This window comes from Petaurus breviceps, unplaced genomic scaffold (genome assembly GCF_028583685.1).
Source record: "Petaurus breviceps papuanus isolate PSGF00001 unplaced genomic scaffold, PetGlider_PUasm1.0 181, whole genome shotgun sequence".
In the NCBI taxonomy this organism is placed as follows: Eukaryota; Metazoa; Chordata; class Mammalia; order Diprotodontia; family Petauridae; genus Petaurus; species Petaurus breviceps.
The window spans coordinates 10,932,447-10,942,454 of NW_027185784.1; the positions used below are offsets into that span (position 1 = coordinate 10,932,447).

The following is a 10,008-nucleotide window of genomic DNA, read 5'->3' on the forward strand; positions in this document are numbered from 1 at the left end:
CTCTCTTTGAGTTCTTAGTAAAACCAGGCATCAGATGGAACCTGGAAAAGAGCTTTCCTTTCCCTAACTAATTTCTTGCTAGGGAACAACCGGGGAGTTTGCCAGACATGGTTAGAAAAAGAAGAATAAATCAAACTCACTCCTATGGATCCAGCAGATTTCCTTCTCTACATCCTGGGGATTTCTGAGTCTTACTCTTTAAGTCTCTGCAAAACTAATCTGCCTGTTCTTTCTTCAGGGGCACATATTAGCTTTACCATGCAACACCATTTCCATCTAACTCCCACCCCCTAGCTCACTTCTCTACTTCCACCACCTGGCATATGAAGGCTTTGTGATCTTACATGAGCTGGAATTTAGGAACTAGAACCCAGAACCCCTAAGTTCTTAGCTTCCCTGATTTTGCCATAGTTATGGTAAATGGTCTTGGATATCCCTTTATACCCCTGTGCCTTAGTTTCCTTCACTGCCTAGTAAACATAGAAAGTGCTGTATCTCCAACATTTACTCATGGGCTGAAGTTTAGGAGTGATGTGGAAGCCTTACTCTTAAGGGAAAGTAGTGGTTCCTGTTTGAAGGGGAAGGGTGAGTGTTTTGCTGCTATGAATTTGGAGTCAACTAGGCCATGACTGGTTGTTTCTAGGGATCCAGTCATAGTGATGTTTCTCTGTGTTTTACCTCAAATTAGTGAGGTATCCTACTGACTTTTCTCACTGTGAATAAAGGAAATAAGGAGAGGAGGCTGCATAAAGTTTAATTGAAGAGGAGTCAGTGAAAGGTGCATTATATGGAACAAAAGTGAGAGGCCATCTGGGAAGAGATCCTCTACTTAGCCCTTTGCCTCCTGAGTAGCTCCAACCATGTACATAAGAATGAAGCATGAGGAAAAACTGGAGTGAATCTGGCCTCGTAACCAAGTCGCCTGATCAGGTTGTCTCACTCCTCTGTCCTGGCATTCCTCTTCCTACACATGTCAGCAAAGGCAAGACTCCTCTCAGCACATCCGCAGCTATAAACAGGACACCATCCTATTGGGAGGCCAGGGAAACCTGAAACCAGCCCTATTGGGGCTGGTGGCATGTTATAGAGGGCTGTGGGTGAGGAGCAACTTCTGCGAGCTCATATAGGCCAACCTGACGTAGCATCGTGTGAGATGGGGGCTTTTCTCTGGGCTGGGCTCCCCAGGATAGGGTCTGTAATGAGCGCACATGAGCATTGTCACCTTTCCACAGGCGAGAGGGGGACTCTGACTGTGCTGCCTTCCTACCCGCGTAGGCGAGCCCAGGCTCCATCTGCTCTGTTCTAATCCCAGCAAATGCAAGTTTCTGCCTCCGCACCATGAGGGGAAATAAGAGTAGTTGGACTGACTTGGGTCAAAGTGATGCCTAATAATGAAATTGTCACTAACTAAGCAAACATGTGTTGATAATATTGATAGGTCTTTTCACTATCCCTTTGGGGTAGAGGAGAGGGATGGAGAAAGGCATTCTCATCCCTGCTCCGCTGCTAGAAGGTCACAGGCTGCCTACAACGTGGCCATTTGAACTGAAAGCAGAGGAGCAAATATATGGCTATAGAAATGCCCTGCTTCTTATCTCCAAGCCTTGCTTAGGTCAGTAAGCCAATCAAAGGGATGCTACACACAAAACAGCCTTCCCATCCTGAGAAGCTTCTGTGCTTTTACACAGGCTGCTGCCCATGCCTGGAACCTACTTTCTTCTCTCATCTTCATATTCCTTCTTCCAAAACTCAGCTCAGGTAGCACCTCCTGCAGGAAGCCTAGCTTGATTTCCCCTTTCCTCTCCTCCCGCCCCCCAAATTACTTTGCGGTACACAGGTTGTGTTTTTCTTCCCTTTTCCCTGCCCCCAACACCATGCAAGCTCCTAACAGGAAAGTTGTTTATTTCCCCAGCATTTAGCACATTTAGTGCCTGACAGAGTAGGTGTTAATAAATGCTTATTAAATTGAATGTCTCCTGAAGTCCCTTTTGTTATTAAGGTACCATGTCATACTGAAATGCCTTCTTCTAATATTATTTCCACATTTGTAGTAAAGAAAAAGTAAGAGCAGAAAAGGGAATCATAGTAATTCAATTTCATAGAACATTGTAAGATTAACAAAGTGCTTTCTTAGCAACAACCCTGTGTATTATTATCCCCATTTTACAGATGAAGAAACTATGACTCAGAGAGGTTATGGTCTCAATAAGCAGAAATAAAGGAGTAGATAGATGGCAAAGATAGTATTTGATTGAAAGATAGGCAAGGAAGGAAGGATGAGAAAGAAATGGACCAGCTTTCGAGCACTACCTAAGGCAGCAGAAACACATTACATCAATGTTTTTCTTACTCCCTTTCCCTTTCCTTCCCTGGAAGGACAACTGTTCAGACTGACCATTTAACAGACAAATAAACCGTTCTTCTCTAAGGGAAGGCAATGAGGGTGATCATACCCATTGCTCCAGGCCCAACAGTAACTCAGGGTACAAATTTAAACTTCTTAATGCACAGTGCCCAATCTTCTCTGAAACTGACCTCTTCTTCCTCATGCACAAAATCAGCCTCCACTGCTGTTTTCCCCCAGGGGGTTTGCTGTTCCTCGAGAGATGGAAAGGGTAAGGGAATTAACTTTCTCCCTGCCAGTGCTATCCAAAATAATTTATGAAACCTTCTCAACAAAATGCCAAGCTCATAGGACCAGAGATTTAGAGTTAGAAGGATATGTAGAAGCAGTTTAATCCAGTCCCCTCATTTTACAGATGAAGAAACTAAGGCCCAAAGAGGTAAAATGATTTGATGCTTATTAAGGTTAGCCGAGAGCTAATGGAAGACTTTAGAATCTAAATCCATTTGGGCTTAGGTCAAATCCAGCCCTTTTCTTAGCTCTTATTTCCTCAATCTTTCTCCAGAATTCTTTCTGGAAACTCTCTTCCTTTGGTGTTATGACCCTGTATCTTTGTTCTCTTCCTGTCTGACTTTCTCCTGCTTCACCTAATTGCTGTCTTCATTCAGTAATTCATTTAAGAGTAAACCAACCCTTCTTTCTTCAACCCTCTTTATCCCTTGTCTCACCACACTTGCCTTTGTGATCTCATGCATCTCAGTGTTATTCATATAACTCTAACCCTTCATATTCATCTCCTCAGCTCCAGTTGTAATGTGGATATCTTCCCTTATGTCTTGCTGGCACAGCACGTTTAATAGGGACCTCCCAAAAAAACTGAACTCCTCATCTTCTCCCAACTTCTAAATCTATGGATGATATCACCATCCTTTCTTTTTTTCTTAATTTTTTATTTTATTAAGCAATCGGGGTTAAGTAACTTGCTCAAGGTTACACGGCCAGTTATTTCTGGGTGTGGTGCTGAGTGTCTGAGCCCAGGATTCGATCTCCAGGTCATCCCAACACTGGAGCCGGTGCTCTTATTCGCTGTGCTACCTGGCTGCCCCTCCATCCTTTCTTTCAAAGTGGCAGCACTGACTCTAACTCTTCTTTCTCTCTTACCCCCTAATTTTCAGCAGAAGCTTTTGAACAAGAATTATGGTAACCCTTTTCCAAAACATAGCATATTAGAGGTGGAAGGAACCTTAGAGATCATCTCTGTAATGCATACTCTCTTTTAGTCCTCCCAGTTACTTAGGCTTAGAGCTTCAGAGTTATTAGACTGCCCCTTCCCCTTCACCTTCCACATCCAGTCAGTTGCTAAATTTTTATTTTTTTTTAATCCACAATAACATTTTTATCAGAGTTAACATGGTGAATAGACAGAAGAAGCCAGCAAGACCTAAGCTCAAATTCTACCTTAGACATATACTAGCTCCTTGGCCCTGGCAAGCCACTTACCTCAGCCTGAGTTTGCTCATCTGTGAAATGGGAAAAATAATAGCACCTCACAGAATTGTTATGAGTATAAAATAAGACAATATATCTAAAACACTTTGCAAACTAAATATCCATGTAAATGCTTGCTGTCATTATTATAAACTGTTGTTAACTGTCTTCCTCCTTCTCTTCACTGTCACTCATACTACCATAGCTTTCATCTCTTAACTAGTTTCTTTGCCTTCCCCAGTCCTTGCTTCACTGCATTATTCTAGTGGCCCTGTAATCTCTCATGTATATGAGTTTTGTTTGTTAATCTAGTTATGCAGATCCCATACCTGCTTATCTTGTGCAGCTCTTCAAAATCATTCCCTCAGTGCTGGCAAAATAGTGCCAGAAGGCTTCTGTATTTATGTAGACTAATCCAGGTGCTTTTCCTAGCTTTGTGTTCTTCAGTACCATTTCAATTCCTCGTAAACACATCTGGGATTATAATGTTAAGGGGTCCAAATGTGGTGGTACTCCTATCCTTGATATTGAAAAGAATTTCTTAAAATCATTGCAGATCTTTTCCATCTTTCACAATTGTTCTTCTTCTTTTGATGTCAGGATAACTTTGCTTAGTTGGTTATCTCATCAAGCTTACTTTAAACTTTTTTTGAGGTAGGGATAGGTAGTGACACAGTGGATTGAGTATTGGATGTGGGGTCAGGAAGACCTGTGTTCAAATCTTGCCCCAGATGCTTAACTCTGTCACCCTAGGTAAGTCACTTAACTTCTCTTTGCTTCAGTTTCCTAATCTGCATAATGGGTTTAACAACAGTACCTACCAGGGTTGCTGTGAGGAGAAAATAATTGACATTTCAAGTGCTTTGCTAATCTTAAGACACTATGTAAATGCTAGCAATTCTTCCACTGCATCTTTTTTTATGAGGCAATATTTCTCCTAGCCTTTCATCTTTCTCCATAACATGTTCCAAACAAGTTTATGTTCCAAAGCATTGTTGCTCTTAGATATGGTATCTTTCTGCTTTTCAAGTAAATCAGATTTTTGTTATCTGAGGAAGTTTTAGTTTCTTTTGATTTCTTCATTATTCCAATTGATTTATACCAATTTAATCAAAGTTAAACTTTTACATGAATTGGTTGTTTATGTGTTGATTCCCTTTCCTCCATCTATTTCTCATTTTATTGTTACTAACTTGTTTGAGTAAGTCAGGTTGAAGTTATTATCATAGTAGAGTTAGTATGGAGTAGTGGTTAGAATGCTAGACATGGAGTCAGAAAGATCTGATTTCAAATCCTACCTCAAGGACTTAGCAGCTGTGTGACCCTGGACAAGTCATTTAACTTCTGTGTCTCATTGTCTCTCATCTGTCCCTTTCAGCTCTAAATATACAATTCTGTAATCTTGTGATCCTGTACCAGATCTTTTTCTCATTTTTAGCCTTCTGGTTGTTTTTTGAATTTTTTTTGTTTTTTTTATTATTAATTTTTATCTTTGCTCTAATATACAAGTGGTCCAATTGCCCACCTATAGCCATTTCAGAAATTAGTTCTCCTTTAAGTAATTTCTTATATGTTTAAATTTGGTGGGTTCTTTGTGATTTTATTTAGTGTTTAATGTACATGCCCACCACCTTTCTGTTTTGTTTTTCTCAAAAAAGATATTCTTGTTTTATGTATGTACAAGACTTCGGTGTACTCTACAAGCCTTTGGCCTCTGTTATTCCTTGCTCTTGAAATATATTTTCCAGCATTTTTTGCCATCCTCCTCTATGCCTCTCTTTGCACTGAAGTCACCAGCTATCAATGGTACTGATTTAATTTGGAGGTTCTTAAAGAGTTCCTTGGGGAACATTTACCTTTTCATCCTGTGCAACAGATATTGTACTCATAAGCTGCATTTATTTCCATGGTGGACTTTTTGCAAATTCTTACCTTGAGCACTGCAATACGAGATGCTCAGATGTCTCAGGAAGTTTTTTTTTTTCCCTTTGAACACAGGGTCAAACCAATTCTGCCAACTCTTTTATTTCCTCTCTAAGTAGAACCTGTGATTCTTCCCTCCCTTTAGCTGCAACTCCCTTTTGATTTTACACATCATGTTAAGGTTGTCATGGTTTGCCTCCTGTGTTATATATGCCTATTCGTCATTGGACAACAGTCTTAGATTTAGCATACCAATAGCTCATTTTCCACTCCAGATTTCAAGGCAGGGGCCAGGTTATGATACTCTGGAATGAGGATCGTTTTGTAGTTTTCTGTTTCATGGATAACCATAGCCAGAGAATTTGTCAACAGATGACCAGCTTAAGTCTCCAGACTTAACTAGGATAATCTCAGAAAATAAACAGAGCGGGGCGGACAGGTAGAACAGCGAGTAAGAGCACCGGCTCCAGTGTTGAGATAGACCTGGAGAACGAATCCCGGGCTCAGACACTTAGCACCCACCCAGAAAAACCTGGCCATGTAACCTTGAGCAAGTTACTTAACCCCAATTGCTTAGGGGCGGCCAGGTGGCTCAGCAAGTAAGAGCACCGGCTCCAGTGTCGGGATGACCTGGATCAAGTCCAGGCTCAGATAGTCAGCATCACACCCAGAGATAATGGCTGGCCGTGTAACCTTGAGCAAGTTACTTAACCCCGATTGCTTTAAAAAAAAATAAAAAATAAAAGAAAATAAACAGAGCCCATTATGGGGACTGAACCCCAGTACCTCTGTTGTTGCTGTTCTTATTGAGTCATTTCAGTCTTGTCCAGCTCTCCATGATCCCATTTGGGGTCTTCTTGATAAAGATACTGGAGTGGTTTGTCATTTCCTTCTCCAGCTCATTTTACAGATGAGGAAACAAGAGGCAGACAGGGTTAAGTGACTTGCCCAGGGTCACACAGCTAGTAAGTATCTGAGGTCAGATTTGAATTCATGAAGATGAGTCTTCCTGACCCCAGCCCCAGCACTCTATTTACTGCTCACCTAGCTGCCCAAACCCCTTTATACTGTGGTAGAAATTGCAAAACTCGGGTTCCTCTGCCCAATGTCACCTCCACACTGTGGTTAAACTTCACACAGCTGCCAAAGTAATTTTCCCCCTATACAGGTCTCACTGTGTGGCTACCTTTGCTGAGAGACGTTCATTGGGCTCCTGAAATCCCAGCCCCATTGCTTAGCAGTCCTAATCTACCTGTCTGGCCTTATTTCCTACTATTCCCCTTCATGCACTTCACATACCAGTCATAGTAAACTGTCGCCTGTTCATGTTCTTTCTCCCATATCCTTTCATTTGTAGCCCTGCCTTCATACCTAAAACATGTTCCCTTCTCTTCCTTCATGCCCATACTATGGGAACCAACACTGTGCAGTAAAAAGAGTGCTGGATTTGGAGGCAAGAGATCCCAGGTTCAAATGCCAGGTTTTCTCTTTACTGTTTGCAGATCTTGGAAAAATCACCTAATCTGTTTTGGCCTCAGTGTTCTTACCTGTAAAGTGAGATGGTTGGAATATATGGCTTCTTAGGTTCTTCACACATCTTAATTTATGCTCCCATAACCTCTGTTAACCCTTATCTGATATCCCAGCCCATATGTGTGTGAGATATCAAGCTGGAAGCAACTTAGCAGTCATCCAGTCTAACCCACTCATTTTACTAATAAAGAAACTAAACCCCGGGGAAATTAGGTTACTCATTCAAAATCAACCACAAGTTTGAGATAACAAAGTTGTAATTTTAATCTAGGTCTCTCTGCTTCCCACAGAGTACTTTGCCTAGATTTTCATTTGCCCTTCCCATCATATTCATTAGTATGGTGTCTTTCTCTCCTTCTGCCCCCCCAGCAATTAGTCTGTAGGATCTTTGAAGGAGGGCCCACACAGCGGTCCTTATCTCTATACCTCTAGCATCTTGGCAGTAGTGTCTTGCACAAAATGAATGCTTATTAAGAATTGAATTGAACTTAGGAAGGGGGGCGATTTTAGAGACTCATTTTATAGAATCATAGAATTTCATTGTCAGAAGAGACCTCAGTGGTCATCCAGTCTGACCCATACACAAAAGGAATGTTTTCTGTAAGCAGCAGGGAATTATATTTCCAGGAAATCTAATCCACAAAATATAACAGCAGGATAAGTTATGTCATCTTTGGGATATAAAATATAATTTATAAACCAATAACGGGTGACTAACTAGAAAAATCTTCCTTGTTTCACCTCCCCCTTTTATCTTTCCTTGGATTCCTTCCTCAATAGTTTTTTTTGTTTTTTGTTTTTTACTATTTCTATATGTCATACCCATGTTTTCTTCCAAGGATCTCAAAATAATTGACAGTGATTCCACAGAGATCTCAGTAAAAGCTATAGCATTTACTCCATTGTAAACAAGTCATAGAATGGCTCAGTTACTTTGTACGTTAAAGGCCAGAGCAAGGGCAGGACTTGTATGTAGTTCTGCTGCTCTCCCTTCAGTCCTTCTGATGTGCTTCCTTTAACCCGATATAGCTGGAAGAGTACTGGACTTGAAATCAGGATACCTGGCCTTGAATCCAGCCACAGACACTCTAGTTGAAACTATGGGCAAATCACTTTTGTCCGTCAAGTTTAACTTCCTTATCTGTAAAATGAGAATAATAATGCACTCCCTACCTCACAAGTTGTGAGGAAAGTGCTTTGCTTTGCAAACCTTATATCAGTATATATGGGGCAATTGTTATTATCATCATAGGCATGAAGCAGAGATCTAGTGATAGAATGATCTTTAGGTATCTTCAGAAGAATGGTTTTTCATCTGGTATCCATTTTGTTATAGAACAAACTTTCTCTCTGCAGGTCTCATCCAGAGTAATTTTTGAAACTTCATTTAAGAAAGAACAGTATGCTTAATAAGGGTAGCAGAGAGTTAAGGAAAGGCTTTAAAAGGGGAACTGGGGGCCTTTTTGTAAAGTCTTATTTTTCTCTCACATCTTCTCGGAAGAGCAGAATATTATCTGTATTAATTCATTGTTCTTGGGTGCTTGAGAAGCCAGGAAAGAAGTAGGATGATTATACTTCTTTTATATTTATGAAAACAGACACAAACAGGCAACTGTACAGGGGACGACCCAAAGATGAGGCTGGGACTAGAAGTCAGCATCTCTGATTCCTGGTCTGGGGTGGAGCTGGTTGTTTTGTTTTGTTTACTTACTCTTCATCTTGCAGTTCCCTTTGACACACACACAAAAAATGAAACGTTCAATCCTTCAGGCTGTTCGTAGAATTGCCACTATCAATCCTGTTATTCCAGAAAGCCTTGGGCATATCTCCAAAACTAGAAGTTACCGAGCTGGTACTGCTCTGCCTTAAACCCAAATCACTCTGGCTGTCACTGATTGACCAACTATAGTTCCTATGTGGTCATTGTTTGGACCCTGATTGGCTCAGAGTGAATGTAAATGGCAGTTATTTCTTTTTTGGCCAGAAACCCTGAGGGTCTTCCCCTCTCGTATTGATTTTCCTTTTCTTTCTTTTTCTTCTTCTCTTTTTCATTCTTTCTTTTCTCTTTCCTTCTCTGTTTCTCTCTCTCTCTCTCTCTTTCTTTCTTTATCTGGGTCGAGTGGCCAGATATAGATTAGGACAACTGGAGATGGCTCCAGAGGAGAAAATAAGACTGGCGATTTTGCTCAGCCCTCCCTCACTTGAATCCAATTCACTTACATGTCATGGAACCACCTCCCTGGTGTCATGGTCCTCTTCAAGAACAAGGACAACAATAGCAACAGCCTCTGCATTAGCATGCCGATTTCTTAGCACAGTAGCCTACAAAGTTCTTCAATCTTTCCTAGTTGTTGGTATTAATAATTTTTGTTAATTGTACTCCTGGTTCTGAGTCTTCCCAGATCTCTTTGAAACTCTCCCTTTCGTCATTTCTTATAGCACAGTAGTATTCCATTACATTCATATACCATAATTTGTTTATCCATTCCCCATTTGATAGGTACCCTTTGAGTTTTGAGGTCTTTGCCTCTAACAAAAGAATTGCCATAAACATTTTGATACATGTAGGTTCTCTTCCTTTCTTTCTTCCCTTCTTTTTTTATTTCCTTCCTTCCTTTCTTCCTTTTTTTTCTTTCTCCCTTTCTTCCCTTCTTTTTTTATTTCCTTTCTTCTTTCCTTCCTTCCTTCCTTCCTTCCTTCCTTCCTTCCTTCCTTCCTTC

General features: G+C 40.8%; 1 protein-coding gene across 1 annotated transcript in view; it reads left to right on the plus strand.

Moving 5' to 3' along the window:
- SND1 (staphylococcal nuclease and tudor domain containing 1) overlaps positions 1–10,008 on the plus strand; it is a 492,627-nt gene that overhangs the window by 418,880 nt on the left and 63,739 nt on the right. The gene's annotated exons all lie outside the window — the stretch shown is intronic.